Source organism: Bos javanicus, chromosome 16 (genome assembly GCF_032452875.1).
Source record: "Bos javanicus breed banteng chromosome 16, ARS-OSU_banteng_1.0, whole genome shotgun sequence".
In the NCBI taxonomy this organism is placed as follows: Eukaryota; Metazoa; Chordata; class Mammalia; order Artiodactyla; family Bovidae; genus Bos; species Bos javanicus.
Genome location: NC_083883.1, coordinates 64,470,374 through 64,492,353, shown reverse-complemented (window position 1 = coordinate 64,492,353; position 21,980 = coordinate 64,470,374). Strand labels below are relative to the sequence as shown.

Here is a 21,980-nt window from a genome sequence, read left to right as displayed (position 1 = left end):
CAGCCTGGCAGCTGAGGGACCCCCTCGCTGGAGCGGAGACTTGGGTAGGAGCAGATGGAGGCCTTCCTCCTCTTGGCTGGCTCTCAGGGCATGCAGGCACTCAGGGCTCAGAAGCTCAGACCAGGGCACATCCTTCCCCTTGGCCCACAGCTCCAGGAGGAGTTTCTCCTAAGCCCCTCTGCGGTTTCCTCGGTGGGTGTGAGGCGCCGGATCTTATCCAGGGCAGGCACCCTGCAAAGGTTTGCTCTCCCATTACATTTGCCTCGAGTCCTCTCACGTGTCATTAATCAAGCTGCTGAACCGAGCCGACTCTGCTGGAGCACGGCATTCATTATAGTCCTCAAGGGATTCATTTCTCTAGATTCCAGACCTCTTGGCTCTCGGAATAGAGATATCTGTGCTGCCAGGAAGGCCCCAAGTCTGCAGGCCACTCCGGGGACTTTCCCTGCGTCCCCATCCCCAGGTTCTGTGAATCCCCTTTCGATTCTCAGGGTCCTCGAAGCGAGGAATCTGGCTTTGGGAAGTGGCAGTGCAGGGAGAAGGGCCTCCCACAGGGATCTGTATGGGAGTTTCTGTGGACACAGCCGCATGGCAGGGATCTAGCCTTGTTTTGTAAAAGGTTTTTCGCTTTCCCTCTGGCAAGTGCTGGGACGACTCTGTCCTTTTCTTTTTCAGAACCGGTGCAACTTTGAACACTGGAAAAAGAGTCTGCTCAGTTAGCAGATTCACCCTCACCTAATAATACTGCTGATTCTTTACATCTACAAAAAGGAGATATCTTGGGGAAAGGTATATATGGCTTTAATTTTAGGGGGAAAATAATTACACATCAGGGAGGACTTAGGTTTCTTCTAGGACTTTATGGAAATATTTTTTGGCTTTCCAGAGAGAAGGGATCATTTGCTCTTCCAGGAAAATTCAAGGAGATTGTAATAATAATAATCACTTTATTAAGCATTTATGTCTGGCAGGCATTACTGCAAGTGTAACCACTTGTGAGAGCTGTTTTATAGATATAAAAACTGAGGCACAGGGACTTCTCTGGCTGTCCAGTGGCTAGGACTCCGTTCTCTCGATACAGGGGGCCCAGGTTCGATTCCTGGTCAGGGAACTAGATGCTGCATGCCACGACTAAGTCTTCTCATGCTGCAACAATGCTGCATGCTGCAAGACCCAGCACAGCCAAATAAATATTTAAAAACAAAAACAACTTAGGCACAGTAGGGTTAAGTCACCTGCCTAAACTCACACAGCTTTTAATTGGTGGAGCTGGGATGCAAACCAAAGCAGTCTGGCTCCAGAGTCTGCCCTCTTAACTCCTATAACAAACACAGTTAAACAAACAAACAGAAAACAAAGAAACAAACCATGTAATGAGCAGATGATGCAGCTCCTTATTCAAAGGCTATCCACCCATTTGTAGATTTTCATGGGTTTGGCTTCTTCTCCGTGATTTTATATTTTTCTCCTCTCTGTTGTCCAGCAGCCCCTGTTCCAGAGGGTGGCAGGGCAAAGGAGAGACAGGGAACTCAAATCCATCACTTTCAGTGATCATTAGTCATTCTAGCAAATGTCAAGTGAGAAAAACAATTGGTTAATTTGTGTCATCCTTTTCAGTAGTACCTCTAATTCCCTTAATTAGAGACAATAGCACGCTGAACTTTTTGGAAACCCTACCAGTTCTCAGGCCTTACTTTTCTATGATTTCATTTGGATCATTTTCATAAACAAGGTGGTGACCCACAGCAACGCTTTCTCAGTTACAAGGCTTCATCCATCAATTGAAAAAGGAATCATGTTTCAATATATCTATTTTTTGAGGGGCATTGGTGGGAGTGGGGGGTTACCAGTCTTAGCACATTAGACATACTTGCTGATTGTAAGACATCTTAGCTACAGACATGTTAAAATGTGAGCAAGAATGGGTTTTAGAATTGAGAAAATAGAGTATTTTATTTTTATTGTTCAACAAGGAATAAACCTTGTTAAGGTAGCATTTTGTAAAGGTTCTTCTTACGTGGTCTGCCCTCTCTGGGTATCAGAATTTTGATTACAGTTTTCAGCTGGAGTTCAGCCTGGTTCAGATATCTATTTTTAGCAATAGCTTAAGGGTTTTTTCTTTCTTTTTTTTTTTCATGACAAGAGGAGGATTACTTAAGAATAAGAGAACTGACTCATGGAAGGGGTCTGAGTTTCTCTCTTGTTAAGAAGGGGCTGGCTTCAGGGGTTGCCTTCCTAATGAGCTGGAAGTTAAGTGGAGAGTCTGATCTGAGGCAGAAGAGATGAAAACCTCAGAGAGGTGAGCCAGGTTTGAGATCAGGGAAAGCAAAGATTCAAATTCCAGAAATAAATTCAAATACCAAGAATGTGGTAGATTTGTCATAAAACAGCCCCATTCCTTAGCCTTTCCCTATACTCTTGCCTTTACGATGTGACTTTGCAGCCCTTCTCATCAAATGTGGTGTCTGTTTATAGTCTTGAGTCTCTTCTGGCCTTAGGACTCTTGGTTTGGCAAATAAAGTATGGCAGAGTAAGGTTGTACCAGTGCCAAGCTTGGGCTTCAGGAGGTCTTTGCACTTCTGGTCTTTTCCTTGGGACCTTACCTCTGCCAAGAAAAGCTTGGATAGCCACCTGGTTGATGAGCAACATGTGTCCTTCACCACAGCCAATAGACCTTCAAGTGCCAGGCATGCTGGTGAGACCATCCTAGACCAACCAGGCCCTGCTGACCCACCAGTTGACTTTGGATTCATGCGCCAGCCTAACCAAGATCAGCCAAGTCTGGCCCAAATCATCAGAACCAGCCAGATGACTCAGAGATCCATAATCAATAACCAATGGTGATTATTTTAAGTTGCTAAGATATTGAGTGGCTTGTTACACAGCAGTAACTAACTGATGACAAAGACCAAATACAGGATTGAAATTAGGGCATCAGACCTAAGGGTACTTAGAGTAACAGACACTAGGTTTGGAGCAACAGCTGATCAAAAACAAAAGATGGGCTCAGAGGGTCATTGTTGAGAACGGCCTTGCAATATATATGACTTAACTTCATAAACAGCAGGTAGATGCTTAAATTAGATAAGTTTTGATACAGGGACAGAGGCAGAGTAGGGAGAATGAAACCCAAGACAAGCAACCAAGATTGCTTTGTTTATAGAAGTATGCCTAACATTGGTATCCTTAGCATAATGCCTGATCCTAGCAAGTGCTAAATAAATAAAAATTGATTAAATTAATAAGTAAATCCTCTTTCTAGTAGAAATTTCACTTGTTCTTTCATTCATCCTTTCAATGGATTTTATATTAAGCACCATATATGGTCATCTCAGGCGAAGAGTTGACTCATTGGAAAAGACTCTGATGCTGGGAGGGATTGGGGGCAGGAAGAGAAGGGGAAGACAGAGGATGAGATGGCTGGATGGCATCACTGACTCAATGGAAGTGAGTCTGAGTGAACTCCGGGAGTTGGTGATGGACAGGGAGGCCTGGTGTGCTGCGATTCATGGGGTCGAGAAGAGTCGGACACGACTGAGCGACTGAACTGAACTGAATGGGTGTACATGCTCATAAGTGGGCAGATATATGGGCACGATCCTATAAGTTTTGAAATTCTATATCTACCACGTTATGTATGTAAACAATTTACTAAACATTCATCTTAAGCATGTGCTTATGTACATCAACCTGTAATGGGTTCTGATATTTACCTCCAAAAGGGCTGAGTGTGGACTGAAATGTCTCTTCTATTCAAGCTGTTGTTTTGTTGCTCAGTCATGTCTAATTATTTGTAATAATAATTACATGGGAGGAGCCCTCCAGGCTCCTCTGCCCATGGGATTTCCCAGGGAAGAATACTGGAGTGGGTTGCCATTTCCTTCTCCAGGGGATCTTCCCAACCCAGGAATTGAACCTGCATCTCCTGTACTGGCAGGTGGATTCCTTACCACCGAGCTACAGGGGAAGCCCCTCTGTTCAGGCTAGAACTCTCTTATTCTTTCTTTGACTTCTGCAAAGCCTATGGACCATATTTGGGTCCCAGGATACTCATGTCAGATATTAGTCTGGGATGTAACAAATGCTGTCTTAAATGGCTGTTCAAGAATGATTGTAGGTAGTTTTGCAGTTGCTCAAAATTCAGATAGGATTCCTGAGCTCCAAGAGCTGCACAGTGCTGAGTGAAATGAAATGTAGGAAAGTTTATTTGCCTTCAAAGTGGTCTGTAAAATGTGAATTGTGGCTAGTTATTGCATGTTTATTTTTGTGATGTTGCAAATGTATCTCACTGGGATCTACTGCAGTGATGGGAGGGGTTGGGACCTGCTCCTGGGCAGGTTTCCAGAGTGAATATGGAAAAGGACTAATCCCTTTAGCAAAGATAATGGATGCTGAAGACTTGATGCTTTTGAACTGTGGTGTTGGAGAAGACTCTTGAGAGTCCCTTGGACAGCAAGGAGATCAAGTCAATCCTAAAGGAAATCAGTCCTTGAATATTCATTGGAGGGACTGACGCTAACGCTGAAGCTCCAGTACTTTGGCCACCTGGTTTAAAGAGCCGACTCTTTGGAAAAGACCCTGATGCTGGAAAAGATAGAAGGATTGAAGGCAGGAAGAGAAGGAGATGACAGAGGATGAGACGGTTGGATGGCATCACCGACTCAATGGACATGAGTTTGAGCAAACTCTGGGAGATGGCGAAGAACAGGGAAGCCTGGTGTGCTGCAGTCCATGGGGTCTCAAAGAGTCAGACACGACTGAGTGACTGAACAACAACAACAACAACAATGAATGCTGAGGTAGCTCCTAGGTGTTCTTGTCAAACACCTTCTCTGATTATGGCCTTTTATTATTCTACTCTTTGTTTCATGTTGCAATGATGCAGCCCATCTGTAGGTTTCAAATACAACCCATTTATGCATGCATGTGTGTTCAGTTGCTCAGTTGTGTCCAACTCTTGTGACCTCATGGACTGTAGCATGCCAGGCTCCTCTGTCCATGGAATTTTTCAGGCAAGAATACTAGAACAGTTTGCCATTTCCTCATCCAGGGGATCTTCCCAACCAAGGGATTGAACCTGTGTCTCATGCATCTCCTGCATTGGCAGGCAGATTCTTTACCACTTGGAAAGCCCAATCCATCTTTGACTGTATCCAGTCAAAGGTACGGTTATCACTCACCACAAAAAATGAGAGAAAAAACTAATAATCCAGTGTGTGTATGCATGCGTGTGTACTTGTGTGTATACATGTGTATGTGTGTATATATTTCTTTATATCAGTTTCTAAGTACCTAAAAGTGGATTAAAAGTTTCCAATTGGGCTTTCATGGGAAGAATCCTTCATTCTAAGATGATGTCCTTCATACTTTTTTGGCAGTAAGATTATTTTTTAAAATAATGGTAATAGCAGATAACCACTTTTAATGTTCTTTGGAAAAATAAAGATTGATGATCCTATGGTTGCTGCCTGGGAATTTTATAAATTTACCAGGACCATGATTTACCCGTCTGGAAATCACTTAAAGGCTACACTAGGAAGTGTAAAAGATACAGAAGGATGACTCCTTGCTCTCTGTGCGAGTGTGCTAAGTCACCTCAGTCATGTCTGACTCGTTGCAACCCTATGGACTGTACCCCACCGGGTTCCTTTGAGGGATTCTCTAGGCAAGCATATTGGAGTAGGTTGCCATGCCCTCCTCCAGGGGATCTTCCCGACTCAGGGATTGAACCCACCGCTCTTTATGTCTCCTGCATTGGCAGGCGGGTTCTTTATCACTAGGGCCACGTGGGAAGCCCCTCCTTGCTCTCTAAGAGCAAGCAATCCCTGTGAGACAATTAGACATTTGGACAAAATATTGAATAGCTGGCAAGAAGTTAACTTCCAAAGCTACGCTCAGGGAATGGACTATGTCATGATAGGTGAGTAAATTAACATACTTATTATATTCAAGAAAAAAATTAACTGATCTGAGGTAAAAAAATGGTTGATGAAGGTTTCAGAAGAGACCAACACAAATCACCTTTGTCATAAAACCTGGGTTTCATTAGTGGCCAATGTCAGTTTTATTCATTAATATTAGAAATGAAGTTGGGATAGTAGATACATTAAAATTGGCTGATGTGCAAGGAAAGGAGCTGGAAATACCCAGAATGGGTTTGAAATCTGGGCTACTCCATGATGTATGAGTGAGCTTTTGCTGTGTAACGTAATATCCTAAAACTAAAGCAAAATGGCTTAAAACAAAAATCCTTTATTGGGTCATAATTACATGGGTCGGCTGGGCAATCCTTCAGGTTTGTGCAGGTTAGTCAACCTTGGTTGGGCTTGTTCATGTATCAAGTCAGCTGTGGGTTGGATGATGGCTGGATTATCTACTATGGATTATCTACTATCTACTATGACCTCACCTGACTGATAGTTGACTGGCTGTTGACTGGACCAGTAGTAGTGACTGGATCACATGTTTCTATTCATCCAGTAAGCTCTTCACATGAAGACCATAGGAATCCAAAGTAGCAAGAAAGAGCAAGCCCCAGTTTGCAAGTACGTTCGAAACCTCTATTGCATCCTATTTGTTCCATCCTCTAAGCAAAATCTTCCCAACTCATTTGCCTAGTGTATACTTCGATGTGCCCAAACATTTCTTCCCTCAGCGTTTGGCAGTGTGGCAGGGCCGTGGACCCCACTGTCTCCAGTGTTCCATATAAATTTATTTTTTACAACCAAAGTAAATATATTTATATCAAATAACCTAGAGAAATTAATCAGTGTAATACAATCATAGAAGAAATCCCTCGCAGGTTGGAGATGCTATTGGAACTTTGCAGAAAGGACACCCAAGAGAAAAGGGTTATATTTTGAATGCAAATGTGATTCATTGTTCTCATAAATTGCTATTCAATCATGCAAAATCTGAGATTCAGAAGGAAAAAAAATCTTGAGAAGGTTATGAACTCTTTTATCGATCTTTTTGCTAAATAGATCCATATTTTAAAAAATTTCATTGCAATGTAATTGACATGTAACACCAGCTTCAGATGCACAGCATAGTGATTCGATATTCGTATGAATTGTGAGTTGATGAGCACAGCTGCTGCTGCTGCTGCTAAGTCGCTGCAGTCGTGTCTGACTCTGTGCGACTCCATAGACGGCAGCCCACCAGGCTCCCCCATCCCTGGGATTCTCCAGGCAAGAACACTGGAGTGGGTTGCCATTTCCTTCTCCAAGGCATGAAAGTGAAAAGTGAAAGTGAAGTCTCTCAGTTGTGTTCAACTCTTCGAAACCCCATGGACTGCAGCCCACCAGGCTCCTCCATCCATGGGATTTTCCAGGCAAGAGTACTGAAGTGGGGTGCCATTGCCTTCTCTGGATTAGCACAGTAAGTCTAGTTTAAATCTATCACCACACATAGTCATAACATTTTTTTTCTTGTGAGTAGAATTTTTAAGGCTTATTCTCTTAGCAAGTTTCAAATATACAACACAGCATCATTAACTATTGTCACCATCAGTCAGTTCAGTTCGGTTGCTCAGTCGTGTCTGACTCTTTGTGACCCCATGGACTGTATGCAGAAGACAGGCTTCATTGTCCATCACTAGCTCCCAGAGCTTACTCAACCTCATGTCCATCGAGTCGGTGGACTCGGTGCATTTGATATACAAACAAATATCGAATCAGTATGTTGTAGGCTTGAAACTAGTGTTACATGTCAATTATATTGCAATGAAATTTTTAAAAATATGAATCTACTGTCACCATGGTGTATGGTATACATTCTATCCCCTGGCTTGTTTATATTATATCTAGAAGTTTGTACATTTTGACTCCCTTCACCCATTTCACTCAACCCCCCATCTGGTAATCACCAATCTATTCTCTGTATCTATGAGTTTGAAAGTGAAGTCACTCAGTCGTGTCCAACTTTTAGCGACCCCATGGACTGCAGCCTACCAGGCTCCTCCATCCATGGGATTTTCCAGGCAAGAGTACTGGAGTGGGGTGCCATTGCCTTCTCCGCTCCATATAAGATTACATGGTATTTATTCTTCTCCATCTGACTTGTTTCACTTAGCCTAATGCCTGTTGTTGCACTGCTGCTGATCTCTGATTTATCCATCCTCTTTCACCTAGTTGATGTTGTTTTTAAGTTGCTCAGTCGTGTCCACCTCTTTGCCACCCCGTGGACTATAGCCCACCAAGCTCCTCTATCCATGGGACTCTCCAGGCAGAAATAGTTCAGTCAGTTGCCATTTCCTTCTCCAGGGGATCCTTCTGACCAAGGGATGGAAACTGCATCTCCTGCCTTGGCAGCAGATTCTTTTTTCCTCCAGTCCTTCTCTACTCAGCATCTCCTCAAACCTGGATCTGATAATGCAAATGATTTGACCAACATTGCTTTGTTTAAACTTTTTTCTTTCTTTTTTTTTTTTTTACTATCGGTTTGCAATGCACACATTAATTTACATCCTCCTCTGCGGCCTCCTATCACACTCTACTTTCTACTCCAGCCTCCCTTGAAAGAGTGCTCACTGTTCCCCAACCCACTGGGGGCACCTCTAGACCCTTTGCCTTTGCCCAGGCTGTTCCACAGTCTTGGATTCTCCTCTCACTAAACTCCATGGGTCAAAATCCACCGGTCACCTTCAACATGCAGGTCAGATGAGGCTTCCTGGGAGAGGACCTGGTGGACTTGGTCTCTCCCTGCTCCAGCGTTTCTGTGTCACCCTTTGAAGTCCTTAGCCCCCTTATCTATGAGTTAGCATCACTTACTTAAAGCTCTCTTTCCTCTGGATCACCTGAGACATGACAAGGATGTCTCAGTCATGTTTGCAACCCCCATGACGCACAATCGGCGCCAAGGATTGTTGGCTGAATTGACCTGATTTTGTGAATTGGGGCAATGTCTGATGCTGCAGTGAACTGGTTGGTGATCATGACCGATCACAGTGGCACTGTCCTAACGAGAGCAGCTGTCCCCTGGGGGTCATCTGGGGCGGCGCTGGTCAGGGTGTGTGGAAGCCGGCCTGAAGGAAAGGAACTGGCTTGTAGCGGGAGGACGGGTTCCTGGAAACCCGTCGCAGTTCTTGGCCCCTATATCCCCCTCCCTGCCCTCCGGAGAAGGTCCTCATCTGAGATCTCTTTCCCTTCATTAGCTGTGCTCGTCGAGTCTCCCCAGCTGCACTTCCTCTGGTCTTTTCTGGCTTTGCTGTTTGTTTATTTGTTTCCCTGTCAGCCTCTTTCTCTGGCTGTGCTTGTAAATAGAGCCGATGACTGTCAGCTCCAGGGCCTGTGTGGTGAACCTGCTGCCCACGTGGGGGCGGCAGGTCTCGTAGACTCTAGAATCCGATGCCAACAGTTATTTATCCCTGATGCTCAGAAGCTGCTCCAGGCACTGGCCCAAGCTGTCCAAAAGGTTTTTCTCCTGATCATCCAAATGGAACTTTACAGACAGAAGCATCACATGACATGTTCTCTCTGTCCCCTCCCAGCCCTCTCTCTTGCTCCTTGTTCTTGCCACCACATCCCCATCACAGGTTGGGCAGCTGACCGAGGGGCACCCAGGCTGGCCTGTGGTGTGGAGTGGCAAATAACACGAAACGTTTCATGCATTACACTCTTCCCTGGCTGATTTTTAATCCTCATTGAGAAAGTTAGAACTGGGCTTCCTCTACTTTGCCCAGCCATTCCAAATTCCTAAAGCCAGAGCATCCTTGCTTGTTGGCTATGGCAGGAGAGACCTCTTTGAGGCTGAGCCTTTGTCTTTTGCGCCCATCCCGGTCTGTTTTTGAGCCGAGGCAGGTTCTCCTCTCTCTCCTGAGGCCAGCTACCCTGTTTCACCCGCTTCCCCGCTGTGCAACCCTGGGGGACCCCCTATGCCCCCACGTCCAACCTCAGACCCCTGTGGGCTCTGCTTCTCCCTGCCTTCTGCAGCGCATTGGCCCCTCGGAGGCAGCTGCCAGTGAGCTCGCTGTCAGCAGGAGAGCCTCATAGGCAGTGCCATCCTGCTTGAGTCTGCGGTCCTCCCCCGACTCTGCGTGGCAGCGCGCATCATCTGTCAGAGTGCCCCCTCCCCTCCCTCCGCTTCCCCACCCCCTTCCCCGGGCGCTCGCTGCCTTCCCAGTTCATGAGATGCAAAGCCCCGCAGGCGGGTGAGGAGCCAGCGGGAGCTGCATGTTACAGCCGCCCTGCTAGGGGCACCCCCACCCCACCCCCCGAGGTGAGGTGAGCCGCCCCTCGGCAGCCCTCTCCCATGTACCAGGAAGCGGCTGACTCGGTCACTCAGGGCTTCACCGAGCCATGCCCAGCTGGGACCAGCACCAGACAAACCTTCCCAGCTGCACTGCCCTCCACCAGACAGGTAAGAGAGAGCCGCTCTTCCAGCCGGGCGAGAGGGCCCCCGAACTGGCCCTCCCAGCCGGCCATCCTGAGCCATGAGTCTTGCTGGGAAGTGCAGGACACCCCAGGGCAGAAAAGGCGCTGTCTGCCTGTCATAACCCTACCCTCCCATTCTCTAACAGAGCTCCTTAGACAGACTGGGTTAAGCCGGTCACTCTTGCCAGGAGCAAGGGTGCAGGGACATGCCCATTCTTCCCGGACAGTGGGTGCTAAGCTGCCAATATCCTGTTTTTGTTCTTTCTCCTCCTCTGAAACCTCCTTTCTTGTCCAAGGGGACGCAATATCTCCCTGCAGATCCCTTCGGGGGCTCTGTGATTATGGTTGATTGCTGCCTAGACCGTGACACTTTCTGTTCGTTTCATTCATGTCTTCTTTCCTGTTGTGTTCAGCGGATCGCCGGCACAGCAGTCTGGCTGCCCACAGCATCTGTTCTGTTTCCAGACAGCGTGCAGGTCCCCTGTGCTGCTGGTGACTAACGCTGGTGACACATTCCGATGCAGGAGAACTCACAATCACAGTGGGTTCAAGGGAGATCAAAATACATCGGAGGTCACTGATCTTTTTGGGTTTTTTTTCAGCTTTATTGAGATGTAGTGACAGATAACATTGTAATATGTTTAAAGTGCCCAATGGGATGATTTGATACATGTATGCATTCTGAAAGGACTCCTACTGTCGAGTTAATTAACACATCCACTGGCAGGTCACCAACTTCTAGTTTCAAATATTTTCCCACATTTTTATTATTGCATATAATATTGGAAGAATATCATCAAGTTTTGTTCACATTCTGTATTGTTTTCTTAGACATAGTCTTAAAATGAGACTTGCTGGGATGGTGTGTGTTTTTTTTTTAAACTGATACAAGTGACATATAACATCATTTTGGTTTCAGGTTACAGTGTAATGATTTGATATATGTATGTATTATGAAAAGATCACCGCAATAAGTCCAGTTAACTTCCATCACCACACGTAGCTGCAATTGTCTTTTTTAGGAGAGGGCAGGTCACCAATTTCTAAGCAGTGAGTTGAGGACATAGTAAACACCTATAGGAGGGGATGCGTCCTTGGCATCAGCTTCTCAGAGCTGTCTAGAGGGGTGTGGAGGAGAGCGGCTTTTCTCTGTGCTAGAGTCATTCCATCTCAGTCTATTGTTTCACTCCATATTTAAAACCTGGCTGAAGGTCCTCATAGGTGTTTATCTTGGGATGCTTTCAAACTAATGAAATAGGAAGGAAAGCCTACTCCTCCTGCAACTTGGGTTATTTTTGGATTATTTGTTCCTACAGTTTTGGAAAATTCCAGGTTTTTTTGGGAAGATGCAGGAGGTGCTGGAAAGTGGGGGAGTGAGATAACGGTTATCACGAGAGCATCTAAGTGCTTGGGGGAAAGTTCAAAGCTCTAACTGGCAATGTGTTGTTATGCTGATGATGGCTTTTACTTTTAGTTTGGGAATGGTATCCCTGTGAGCACTCAATCAGTCTGGCAAACTGTTTTTATTAACCATTTGTTCTTTGCTCAGTCCTTAGAATAGGTGTCCTAGTAGAAGATTGATGGGAGAGGGGTGAATGGGGATTGGAGAGTGTTGGGTGGCCCCTAGTCCACAGTGGCCTGGCCGAGGTAAGCTGCTCCTGGAGACCCTGTTATTTTGGCATTAAAATTTTTTCTCACACAGTGCTTTATGCACAAAGGAATCTTAAAACTTTCTCATATTCTTTGTCCAGTTGAATTAGACTTTTGCTTGAAGCCAAGGTCTTTCTCCTATGGGTCAGTGAGCTTCAACCACAAGAGTCATTTCACAAATGCCAGGGACTCCCAAGGGATTGAGTAAGAGGTAGATGGTTGGCTGCACAAAATCCATCATATTATCATTTTAAAAATCCTCCAAATGTGGGTCTCAGGGATGGGTCAGCAGCAGCAGTACTGAATGTGATGCAATGTTGGAGAGAGTGGAAAAAGCCCTGGTGGTCCTGGGTTTGAGTCTCCCTAGGGTCATTAATCGAATTACCCTGTGTCCTTCACTCAGGGATCCTGTACAGCTTTGCTTTTATCATCTGTAAAATGGGTACAATATCAAGGGCCCAACTTACCTCCAAAAGTTTTTATGAGGATCAACTAAAAAATGATGATAGCTGCCAGTTATCAAGATGTGCTGGGCAACTTTACTAGGTATCTTCCTCACAAGATGCTGTTTAATCCTTCCAACTTCCCTAAAACTTAGTCTCCAGGAGCTTAAAAAACTTGATCAGTTAAAGAAGTGAAAGCAATTTTTAGGTTTTGGCGGTGCCATACAAACACAAGTTTTGTTGTGTATCACGACTTCATGGCTTAGGATATTTATCCTGCTAATCCTTTCCCAGGCTCTCCTATCCCATGTGTTTGCTCATTTCATTTCTGTCCAAATACTTATAGCTCCTGAGCCACTAGAAATGCTCCTTGCTTTTCCTCTGTCTTGAAAATTAGAATACTTTTCACTGTTCAAGAAGCATCAACATTCTCATCAGAACCTTTATCAGGCCTCTCTGTTTGGAATTTCCAAAAAACTTTTGAATCCTTCAATAAAAGGTCCTAAAAAGAAGAGGGTCTCAGAAAAGCTGAATGGCTTAAGGTAGATTCCTACCAGGGCCTTGTCTCTCAAGGAAAAGTGTCAGAATTTGCTCAGCGTCTTTGTGCATCAGAGTGCACCCACGCAGCCCTGGTCCCTCCTCCCGCCCGCAGTGCAGACATTCATGTGTGCCCGGCACAGGCCTGAAAGCAAAGCATTTCATTTTCCAGGGGGGTCTGTGAAGGTAGGAATAGATCCCAGCAGGAGAGCTGCCCCCAGTCTCCACACCACCATTTCCTGCCACTGTTGGTGTGGCCAGCCCCATGCCCTGGTCTGATGGCTGTGGAGCTTCTTTTTTGCATAAATCTGGCTAGCTGGCTGGACTGGACCCGTCAGGGAGGACGTAAAAGCCATTGGCTGAAGTCATTAAAAATGGAGGATTAGAAACACCTGATTTTACATTCAGAGGCGGGGGAGAGTGCTGAAGCTGCTTTCTGCCCACAGCTGTAGACCCTGATGGCAAATGGTAAAGCTTTTGTTACTGTCTATGAAGGGGAAGAGATTGATAACCAGCACCCTGGCACTGCGACATAGGAGGAGAGCCACACTCCTATTGTGACAGGGCCTCGTGCACTCACATCTCAGCCCCAGGGCCTTGAAAACTAGGTCCCACTGCTTCTCCATCTCCTGCCCTGCTGCCCCATCCTCTGTAGCCTCCCCTCTACCCCTGTGTGGTGTCGGACCTCTGTCTTCTATGACTCTGATGCTCTCAGTGTGACTTCGTGTTTTGATAAGGCTGAAGAATTTACAATCCATGTTTGCTTTAATATTACTGAATTCTTACAGTAGCTCAGGAAGTTGGCATTGCTTTAGTATTCTGATTTCACAGAGGAGACAGCAAGGTCTTAAGCCAAGATAACTCAGCCACGAAGAGGATAAGTTGGAGTTTGAACCCTTTTTACTGGACCTGATAGCTCATACCATTTCTGTAATTCCTTGCTGCCTCTTCCAGTCATCATCCTTGCTCCAAAGAGCCTCACTCACTCACCTGTTGTCTGGTTCAGTTAAGTTCAACAAACATTTATTGAGCATCTTCTTGGTGCCAGGCACTGGGCTAGGTGTTGGAGATGTAGAGAGGAAAAAGCTTTTACCTGTGTCGTCTGTATAGGTCATGAAATGGACCCATGCCTCCTGGTACATTGCTTGGTGCATAGGAGATACCTAAGGGTTAGTTGAATAAATGAATGAAAGAATGGATACAGTTTCCTGTCCTTGGTGAATTTAAGAGACTGGGTAGGAGACGAGAGTTGTAGGCACTTAATCATGCCGAGTGCTGAGGTAGAGAAGTATGTCCAGGAGCACAGAGTAGGACACTTGCAAAACCTGGCTGTGCAGAGGAGCCTGCTTGGAGGAAGTGGTCCTGAGTGCAGCCAGAAGGGTGAGGAGGCAGAACAAATTACAGAAACAAGGCCTAGAGACTTGGAACCATGATGTGTGCTCAAGACTGTGAGCACTTTGGAGTTACTAGAGCATGAAGCATCAGCCACTGGGCTGGTGGACAACTCTCAGGTAGGTGGGACCCAGCTCCTGAGGACTTTATGTGTCAGAATATTTAAGCTTGAACTTTATTCCGAGGCTTGGGCTTACAGGTTGTGAGGTGAAGGGACCATAATCATGTTTTACATAGGTGATTATGGCTGCAGACTGGAGTTGAATTTAAGGAGGTAGGTTGGATCACAGAGCCCGAGAACAAGAACCAGGAACTATGAGCCAGGAGGTGAACCAGAGCAATGGTAGTAAGGAAAGAGAGGAGGCAGGTGTAAAAACTGAAGGAGATTTAATCAGTATGGTTTGGTAACTGCTTGACTATAGGAGATGAAAGAAAAGGTGTCATCTCTAATTGCTTCCCTATTTTTGGCTCGAGTTACTCAGTGGATGTTGGTGCCAGAAGCTGAAACCAAAGATGGCAGAGAAAGCCAAGATTTGTAGGTATATGGGGGAAGGGTGGGCGAAAATGGGTCAGGAGAAGAAGTGGGTATGATGTACTCAATTTTTAGATAGATCTGGATATGTTGTGCCTGGGGAATATCTGAGAGGTATATTCAGCAACCATGGGCTATAAGAATGTTTACAATTGGGAAAAGGGCCAGAATTAGAGGAAAATATTTGGAAATGGTCAGTATATCTGTGTAGTTAGGAGTGCGGACAAGGATAAGATTGCCCAAGAAGCATTTAAGGAGAGGAGAACAGGAAGCCAAGGTTAGAAAGCAGGAGAATATCAATATTTATGCTTTGAGAAGAGGAGGAGCTAGCAAAGAAGACCAAGGGAAAGGGCAGTTAGGACAGTGTCAGGTAGAGGAGACTAAGGGAGTAGGAATGCTAGAAGTGACGGGTCACCGTGGTGGATGCAGTGAAGAGGTCCTTAAAGACAAGTGTCATTGGATGTCACAGGATGGGGGGGTCCCTGTTTCAGGGCAGTGGTGGGGATGGAAGCCAATTGTGAAGAACTGAGGATGGGATAGGAAGTGGGGAAATGGGAGATGCTGTCAGACAGCTTTGCTGACAAAGGGAGGAATACCCAAGGGGGATTTTTTTTTAATGAAAGAGTACTTTTATTTGTAAGTGTAATGGGGGAGAGAAAGAATAAAGATAGAAAGTTGATCAAGCAGGGAGGGTTAAGTGGGGAAGCAGGGCCTCGAGGAAGAATTTGCCCTGATAGACACACCTGCGAGGGGTGGATGTGCATAGACTTGCAGATGAGGAGACAGGAGAAGAGGTTGAGGTTATTTCGTACCTGAGGGCTTGATGATCATGATGAACCAGGAGATGAGGCTGTGGACATGTGAAGGATCACGTTCTAGAAGCCCTCTCTTCTCTGTGGACTTCCCAGGTGGCTCAGTAGTAAAGAATCTGCCTGCAATGTAGGAGATGTGGGTTCAAACCTTGGGTCAGGAAGATCTGCTGGACGAGGAAATGGCAACTCCCTTCAGTATTTTTGCCTGAAAAATTCCATGGACAGAGGAGCCTGGAGGGTTACAGGCCATGGGGCTACAAAGAGTCGGACATGACTGAGCGATGGAGAATGAGCACGCACACTCTTCCTTTCTCTCTGGCTTCCTGCCCTTTGACTGCCTTCTCAGGAGCCAGCTGGCCACTGGGAAGCTAACTTGTAAAAAGTGAGTTCACTGTGTAAGGCTCAGGTCACAATAGGGGCAGGGAAGGGTTGGGGATGTAAGCAAACAGGTCATCCTTTGCATCCTCGTCCAAGGGTGACTTGTGGCCCTGGATTCTGGATGTTTGGGCAGCTCAGAAATGGGAGGAAAGGAAGTAAGTAGCTGGATGCTGTTCTAATAGCTCTGTGCTGAGTCCTGACTATGGCTCTAAGAAATGTGACTTTGGGCAAAGTCTTTAAAGTTTAGGTTCTGTAGGTGATATCTGAGAGTCATACCCACTCTAAACCTCTATGAATTTTAGCACCTGCTCCCTAGGAGTCAAATAGTTTTTTGGTTTTTTTTTTTTTTTAAGTTGATTTATCCTTGGGGAGGAAAGCTTACAAAGGAAAATAAACAGGAAATCAATTTCTATTCAAATTGCATCTTTCATATTTTGATTTCCTTGCACTAACAGTTTACACATATGCTCTTTTTACTAAAGCATATCTTGTCACACTAAAAAAAAAAAATTAGGCATACTATCAAAAATAGACAAGTCAAGAAGACAGGACAACTCAGCTTTGATCCCCTTGCACTCACCACCCTGGGTGATTTTTAAGCAATTTCCAGATAGCATATCATTTCAATGTTAAATATTTCCAGGTGTATTTCTAAAGAGTGAGATTGCTTAAGGAAAAAAAAAAAACCCTCAGTATTGATATCACATTAACAATAATATCTAATCAGTGCTCCCCCTTCCCCCAATTGTCTCATAATATTTTTTTATGTCTTTAAATTCAAATCAGGGTTCAAGTTAAATTTCACACACTGTATTTGGTTGATGTGCTTCTTAAGGTTTTGTTTTGTTTTTTAACACTGATGGCCACTGTCTGAGAGTCCTGTAATTCCATAACAACTCCTGATTTCATGTCATTTCTCCCAGTGTAGGTCTGCCATTTAATTTTAGGAGCTCTAGGGAACCACTGCAGTTTAGACAACAAAGCCTCCGAAGATTCATTTTAAAATTCCTTCTAGACACGCTTAGAGGGAGAAGTATAAAAATAATGAATAAAGAAAAGAGGATAGAAAGAAGGAAAGGCTGGAGGGAGTCATAAGGAGACACACGAAGGCTCAAGGGGGACAAAAGATAAGGGCTTTTGTAGCCGGGACTTGAGTAACGCCCATCCACCAAGAAGCTTGAAAATCCTTGCAAATGTTTCATACTTTTTTTTTTTTTTTTTGCTGTTACCTGGCTTAGCAAGTGGCAAACATGAATCTTTAAACAATAACATTCTATCTATTTAGCGTGTTTTCCCAGACAGCTTAGCAAATAGCTGAGTGGGTCTCGTTGAAGTCATCCCCTATGTAAAGTGGGGAAGGGTAGGAGTTCTAATTCCCATTTTACAGATGATGAAACAATTGATACAGCTAATAATGGTGGCTCACAGTCACTTGCCGTTCATCAAACATTATGCTGAACTTGATGATGTTATCTAATTGGATCCTTTTAACAAGCTGATGACATTGGTATAAGGATCGTTATAATCTTTGTAGCAAACTGATGACATGATGAAAATAACACTCAGAGAGGGAGAATAACTTGCCCGCAGTTACAGATCTGGGGAAGGCAAGGAGCAGAGATGGAAATTCAGGGCTGTCAAACCCACTGTTCTTTTTTTCCAGGTCAGTCTACTCTCTACTAAGTCATCAATCTTGTTCTGCATAGACTTGCTCATTGGCAAAATTCCATTTAGAGAGTAGCACAGAGCATCACCAAATATAATAACAGGGTACAGTGTGCTGGAATTTGCAAAGCATTTTCCTTCCCACAGACTGTCTCATTTCTTTCTTATAACCACCTTGAAAAATAGGGCAGGTGTGTTAATTTGTGTTTTACAGATGAGGAAATTGAAATTCAAAGCTCTTGGTTATGTTAGTTGGTAATCATGCAGCTAGTGAGGGCAGTGAGTGTCACGGAGCTAGTTTGCAGCAGAGTGAGGATCAGAGGCTCTTTCTTCTGATTCCAGAGCCCGTGTTTCTCGGGTCCTCTTTGCAAACCTCCTGGGCCCACACCTTTAGCTGCTGACTTTTTTCCATGCCCCCTCTGATGTTCCTTGTGCAAAGTCGAGTAGGCTTATTACAAATTAAATATCAGGAAGCTCGAACTGATGAACAGGAAGGAAATGAGGCTGCTAATGCTCAGAGGAATGGAATCGAGATGCATTTTTTTTTTTAGCAGAATTTTGGGCCAACTGGCCTCTTTCTGTCCTTCCCTTCCCTGTGTCCTTCCAGTCTCCATGGAAACCCCAAATCAATGTGGCATATGTTGATTCATGTTTCTACTGTTACTAGGAAGCTACAAACTGGAAATTGCTTTTAAAAGATTTGTGGAAGAGCTTTAGCATGGTGACCAGAATTCAAATCTAATATCCAAATGACTGTTTTATTAAAAGCTTTTAATGTGGTCCTATCCTAGGTGGTATGTTGATGAAATCAGCACACAGGGGGCATTTGGCAATAAACCTCCGCTTCCACTATCGTGGCTTTTAAAAATATTATATTGCAGTCTTTAATTCCCTTTATCTTCAATGTAATTACATTTCTGTGGCCCGTGTGACAACGCCAGGTGTCCTTTTGCTCTTGATTAATTCCACTCTGCCCCGACCAGACAGTTGGGAACAATAGTTTGCAGATGCCGTACGTACCTGGACGGCTGCCCCTGGGCGTCATTAACGTTGGTCTGACTTCCATCTTGACCTGGAGACTGCAGAAGTCTGGTGTGTTTCTGCCATAAGGAATCCTCGGTGATTTTTCACATTTTCTCATGAACTGAAAATCAAATGCAGCTGACATTTATTAAACACCTGCTCCATACCAGGCAATGAAAATTGATGGCAGGGGGAACGAGTCAGAGACTCTGTCTTTGTGGCACACACAGTCATTTGGGAGGATCCGAAAACATAAATCACAAGGATAAACTACAGGCTGTGATGCGGGCTGTCAGAGAATCACAGCACAGCGGCGATGTCAGAATGGGGGGATTCCTCCCAACTGAGGGAGCTCTGGAAACGCTTTGGAAAGGCGAAGTTTTAGCTTGGAGATATTGGGTTTCAGGAAGGAACTGGGGGTTAAGAGACAGACCCAGAGTGGAGACATTCAAAGAGACTAGCTGAGGAATCAGGTGTGTGCTTGCATGCATGTGTGCACACATGCACATGCCTGAGTGTACAACGGGATGTGAGACTGGATAGGTAAGTGAGACCAGATTATTGGAATATCAGGCAGAATAGGGAGTTACAGTGGAGCCCGTTACACAGATGATCTGCTTTGTTGTTGGTTGTTGCTGTTCAATCGCTCAGTCGTGTCCCAGTCTTTTGCAACCCTGTGGACTCTAGCCCACCAGGCTCCCCTGTCCATGGGATTTTCCAGGCAAGAATACCAGAGTGGGTTGCCATTTCCTCCTCCAGGGGATCTTCCCGACCCAGGGATCAAACCCGTGTCTCCTGCACTGCAGGTGGATTCTTACCACTGAACCACCAGGGAAGATTTGCTTTATGGATCTATTCAGTAGGTTACTCTTGTGGTAGTGGAGTGTGCCAGAAGGTTTGTGGGGAATGGGGGTGATGAAATAGGGGCAGGAAGATCAGTTATTTAGGGGAGGTGAAAGGGCATGCATTGTGCTGGGTGCTGATAACCTCTGACATGGCAGCATCAATGGATGCGAGATGAGGAAATTCAGAAATAAATCAGAAGTACAATGACAAGGTTTAGAAATCAATTCAGCAAGAGGAATGGAGGGAAAGAAACCCCAGATACCTGCATTTATTACCTTGAGGGTCTGGAACACAGTGATGTCATGAATGCACACAGGAGCCCAGCAAGAATGGAGGACTTGGAGGGGAAGGTGGTTGTTTTGGAGACAGTTGAGAGTCTGCAGGGTCTGAGAGGGGTGGGGCTGTTTAGAAGACCTCTTGAAGTGCAGCATGGAGCTCAAGAGAGCTAGGACCAAAGTCCTGATTCTGGAGAGAAGCCGTGACCGGTGCTTGGGAGGATGGAGTTCCACAGAGGAGCAAGTGCAGAGAGGGATGATCATCGAGGTGCCCGGCAGCCAGAAGTGCCGAGAAGCCAGAGCAGGGCTTGCGGTGATTGCTTTCCCAGGAAAAACCATGAGTCGCAACCTGAGATGCTGTCCTATGCCTAGTTTTCAGCCAGCAGCTCAGGAGCTGTAAACAGAGAAGAATCCAGAGTTCTATGTCCCTGGACCAGAGTCCAAGTAGCAAGGACCTTTCTCATTAGCCCTCCAACCTGCTTGCCTTTTCCTATCTCTCTCCTTTGGAAAGAAAACCATGCCAGGATACATATCCCCTCAGTTCAACTTAATTTCCTGCCCCTAAATTCTTTATACACCTGCCTCTATAGGAAGGAAGATAAGAGTCCTCCCTTAAAAAATTATTTATTTGACTGCACTGGGTTTTGGTTGGGGCACGCGGGATCTTGGGGGCTTTTCAGGTGGTGCTAATGGTAAAAAATCCATCTGCCAATGCAGGAGACTCCAGAAATGTGGGTTGGTTCCCTGGGTCGGGAAGATCCCCTGGAGGAGGACATGGCAACCCACTCCATATTCTTACCTGGAAAATTCCATGGACAGAGGAATCTGGCGGGCTACAGTCCATGGGGTCGCCAGGAGTTGGACACGACTGAGTCCGCATACCCGAACCACTTGGGATCTTGAACCTGGACCTGCTACACTGGGCCACCAGGGAAATCCCTAGAGTCCTCCCTTGGGAGGGACCTGTCTGGTCTGTGCTGCTCAAACTGGGGTGCTGTGAGCTTACTCCTTGGTGTTTAAGAGAGTTTTCTTTTTACTCATGTTAGAGTCATGTCTACACACCCTCATCCCTCTGCTCTTTATATTCCTGTTCTTTCTTTTAAAACTTTATTAATTATGGTATTTCTCCTTAAATGTTTGGGTTGGCTTATTGACTTGCTGCAACTATATTAATTCTCTAAAAGCTAGTTGAAGATTCTGATGTCTGGTTAATATGGGTCAGCTTCCACTTGAGAGTTGGGCTCCCGTACAACACTCCCCTGCCTCCTCAGTGCCTTTAAATCCTGGATGCTGGACTGGGCAGTGTAAGACTTGGAGGAAGCCTCCAGCCCCCTGTGTTAGCACTAGTAAAGGGGTCCCACGCTGACCCTGCCTTTGTATTCAGGCAAAAGGTGGAATAGGCTAGAGGCACTGAGTTTGGTATCAGATACCCAGCTCTGTTGCTTATAAATGGCTTTTCTCTGTTTTCCCATCTGTAAAACAGATGGTAAAGACGTTGATCTTGTAAGTTTGTGTTAGTCACTCAGTCGTGTCCAACTCTTTGCAACCCCATGGGCTATGGCCCACCAGGATCCTCTGTCCATGGAATTCTCCAGGTAAGAATACTGGAGTGGGTTGCCATTCCCTTCTCCAGGGGATCTTCTGGACCCAGGGATGGAACCCAGGACTCCTGCATTAGGCAGATTCTTTACCGTCTGAGCCACCAGAGAAGCCTGTAAGTTTTTGGTGAGAGTTAAATAAGATAACAAAGTGCAATGTTTAGCACAGTGTCTGGCACATACTAGTCAGTTCAGTCACTCTTTCATGTCCGACTCTTTGTGACCCCATGGACTGCAGCACGCCAGGCTTCCCTGTCCATCACTAACTCCCGGAGCTTGCTCAGACTCGTGTCCATTGAGTCGCTGATGGCATCCAACAATCTCACCCTCTGTCGTCCCCTTCTCCTCCTGTCTTCAATCTTTCCCAGCATCAGGATCTTTTCCAGTGAATCAGTTCTTCTCATCAGGTGGCCAAAGTATTGGAGCTTCAGCTTTAGCATCAGTCCTTCCAATGAA

The 21,980-nt window shown here is 45.4% G+C and overlaps 1 protein-coding gene across 3 annotated transcripts in view; it reads left to right on the top strand.

Moving 5' to 3' along the window:
• The window catches only part of RGS8 (regulator of G protein signaling 8), a 96,879-nt gene that overhangs the window by 39,350 nt on the left and 35,549 nt on the right, over positions 1 to 21,980 (top strand). Inside the window, exon 1 of one of the 3 annotated variants that reach the window (XM_061383413.1) lies at positions 10,110 to 10,359. The exons of the other annotated variants lie outside the window; for them this stretch is intronic. The gene's annotated coding sequence lies outside the window, so the exon portion shown is untranslated. Of the gene's footprint in view, positions 1 to 10,109; positions 10,360 to 21,980 lie in introns of those variants that run through there. 3 annotated transcript variants of the gene reach the window in all.